Source organism: Etheostoma spectabile, chromosome 17 (genome assembly GCF_008692095.1).
Source record: "Etheostoma spectabile isolate EspeVRDwgs_2016 chromosome 17, UIUC_Espe_1.0, whole genome shotgun sequence".
NCBI classification, from domain to species: domain Eukaryota; kingdom Metazoa; phylum Chordata; class Actinopteri; order Perciformes; family Percidae; genus Etheostoma; species Etheostoma spectabile.
This window is the reverse complement of record NC_045749.1, coordinates 7,715,320-7,718,756: the sequence shown is the minus strand read 5'-3', so window position 1 is coordinate 7,718,756 and position 3,437 is coordinate 7,715,320. Positions and strand designations below refer to the sequence as shown.

Sequence of the window (3,437 nt, the reverse complement as noted above, 5' to 3'; positions counted from 1 at the left end):
TTCAATATTAAAGGCCATTAGGGGCTTTATGTCGTTTCCAATATTGCACACTGTTATTAAAAAAAAAAAAAAAAAGACAATTTATCAAAGAAAGGTTTTTATTTAGCTATTCAAGTAGCGCATACTCGGCTGAAACGAGTATCCGGCTCATCCCTAATAGTTATATTATAGAAGGTCCTGAACCATCCCTTAGTTATGCTGCTATAGGCCTAGACTGCCGGGGGACTTTACATGATGCACTGAGCACCTCTCTCCTCCTCCTTCTCTCCATCTGTATGCCACCTCATTCCATTAATGCATGTTACTAACTCCACTTCTTCCCTTTCCCGGAGTCTTGTGCTCTCTCGCCCCTCCCTTCTCTCCTCCTATCGCTTCCTGCAGGTGTTTCTGGCTCTGGAGTTGTGGAGTCTGGATCTGTGTTTGGAGTCACCTGCTGCCTCCATGTTCCTGCTTGACACCCTCTGCTACAATTCTCCATGTCTCTCTCTCTCTCTCTGTCTGTCTTTCTCTCTCTTTCTCTGTCTGTTTCTTTCTCTCACCCCCAACCGGTCAAGGCAGATGACCGCCCACTCTGTGCCATGGTTTTGCTCGAGGTTTCTGCCTCTAAAAAGGAAGTTTTTCCTTGCCTCTGTTGCCTAGTGCTTCCTCTTGGTGGGCATTGTTGAGTACACCACAGAGTACGGTCTAGACCTGCTCTTTTATGAAAAACTGTTGTTGTGATTTTGCGCTACATAAATAAAATTGAACTGAATTGAATGTAGATGACAAAACTAAATAGCGTGCAGCCCTAACAACCACTATAAGTGCCTGCTTCAAGTCCCTCCAGAAACGGTTGCCAGATGCCACACAATCTGTTTTTACATTTTTAGAGAATTTACTTGTTATGGACACAAGTAGCCTACAGGCTAAACTGTCCAAACTTGCAGTACCAACTGTGTGTGTGTGTGTGTGTGTGTGTGTGTGTTTGAGCGTGCTATCTCCGCTGTGCAGCACTGCACCCTGGGCTCCGTCTGAGCTGACAGACTTGCACTGTAACCTGCCTGGATGCCACCAACAGACAACCTCTCTTGGCTCTAGTGTTTGTGTACAGTATCTGTTTGCAGACGTGTGAGACTGTGTGTGCACATGTTTGTTTAAAAAAAAAAACAAAAAAAAAGAATATATGCTGTAGTCTGAAAATGTGGAGAATGAGTAGTCACACGTACATGAAGGCCATCATTTCAACACCAATGTTAGGAACAGTTTACTTGCAGCAGAAGAAGAGGAGCTGTGTGTTCATTGGTCGCTGTTTGCAGAATCTATACACGGTATTATCTGTACCTTCTGGTAAGGTGGGAGCAAGTCAAGTATAATAGGAGTACAGTTATTCCAGCAGACAACACAGAGACTGGAAGAAATAAAAAGTTCTGGGACCAGAGATAAACAGAAACAACGATTGAAAACTGGTGTAGCTCTGTAGCTCTGAAGATGGATGAAGGATTTTGGAGTGAAGACGCTGTTTCAGACAGACACACATCAAGGACTCAACTATTTATAGTAAATAGTTTCCACAGTTAGTGGTAGAAACAGTTTTTGCTCTTTGAGGTAGCTTTCAAAGAATTGAAGCAGCAAGGAGGGTTTGGCTGGGAGAACTAATCTTCCCTTAATCTTTTCACATTCACAATGGACAGTTATAACAAAGTATTGATGCAGTAGAATCAGATAGATCATCTTTTTTATTCCATGCATTCTTTTTCATCATCAAAACCTGGCACCTGCATTACACACTATGCAACTCCACTACTTACAGTTCAGTTGGATTGGGAGTGTGATGCTGATAGTGGCTAATGTAGCCTCGGGCCCTAAGCAGAGATGAGGAACGGGCTAGAGAGGTCTAGTCCGCCTACTTCCTTCTAACTCCAGCCCCCCTTAGATTTTTCTATTTTCAAACTAGTAGCCATTTCTGTAACTTGCCAAAGCTGACAATTCTACATATATGCCGACTTCATACAGTAATTGGCTGGGTTTGCAGCCTAACCCTAACCCTTTCCCTCAAGCTCCCTTTTTCCATTATATTATTATAATTATACTTGTAGAGGATATGTGTACACAGAGTAAAGCCATCATTACCAACCTATTTTCCATTAAAGTCAATGTGGGTATTTCCACTGAATGGGGAATGGCTGCGTCCCGACTCCGTCCCGACTCCGTCCCAACTCCGTCCCAGCTCCAGCGATCCGCTACCCCCTCTGGAGCAGATACACAGAGCTTCTATTTTTGATGGATGCCGGAGAGCTCCACAAAAATTCAGAACACAACAGATAGTGGGGGACAGGAAGTCGAGCACAGAAACAAAATTAAACTTCCGGTTAACTTACTAAATAAAATAGACCGTGCTCACTGCGGATCACATTTCCCTGCACTACACCTTGAAAACACAGCACAGAGTTGTTTCCACTCTATTCCTCTGCAATGGAAACAAACTGTTGTTGTTTTTGTGGTTCTGTTTACATAAATTTGTGAGATCTCGTGGGTCCTTGAGACCTGACAGCTGTCAGTCATGGCCACAGCCGTGGTGGGTGTTGGCTGACGGTGGAGCACGGATCCGACATGCAGCAGAGCCGATCCACAGCCATTACGCATCCGGTGGAAATTAGGGGTTAGTGAAACATGAAGACTGTACCATTATCTGTTTTCGTTTGTTTCTCTTGATTTAATGAAAAAGCTGACTTAATGGACCAAACTTTTTTTCTTAAATCATTTATTTTTAAGTTTACAATCAAGCCACAGAAATACCAAAAACACATAATTATTTTGACACCATATAAAATAAATACAATGCTTTTGTACACTTTAAATTAGCTGATCATAATGTAAATTAGTGAGCCATTGGACAAGCAACACAGTTCCAAAAATATGAACTAAGCTCTACACCTGACTGTTCCTAATCTCCCTGTTCCTCAGTACTTTCTATCTCCTTTGCCTGGGACATAGTGACGTTAGTATTTCCATAAGCACAAGTTGTCATGTCAAGACAAGCTGGATCTGTGTCTTTTTTTCTTTTCTCTGACATTTTGTCTGGGCTACAACAACACAGATCTTAAATTCAGATGTCTAAATGTGAGTTAGGTTCATAGTTATAAAATGATCTTGCATCCTCCACATAAATATAGAGGGTTTTCATCAACGTGACTTTCTGGGCGGTAACCTGGATGGGCAGCCATTTTGGAGTCACTCAGTGTAAAGAAAAAAGAAAAAATAGAAAAAGAAATATTAAAAAAATATATTTTGAGAAATTACGGTTTATTTGCGATGTAGATCCCTACGAGTGGCTCCCTCCTCTTGGATCCATGACGACCCAGTGATTTTTCCTTCAGTTGCATAGCCCGATATAGTCAACTACCTGGTTTTCTCACCGAGCCCATACACTGCGGCAGACCTTAAAGGAGAATTATGGT

The 3,437-nt window shown here is 42.2% G+C and overlaps 1 long non-coding RNA gene across 1 annotated transcript in view; it reads right to left on the bottom strand.

Moving 5' to 3' along the window:
- The window catches only part of LOC116705120 (uncharacterized), an 18,529-nt gene that overhangs the window by 7,360 nt on the left and 7,732 nt on the right, over positions 1-3,437 (bottom strand). The gene's annotated exons all lie outside the window — the stretch shown is intronic.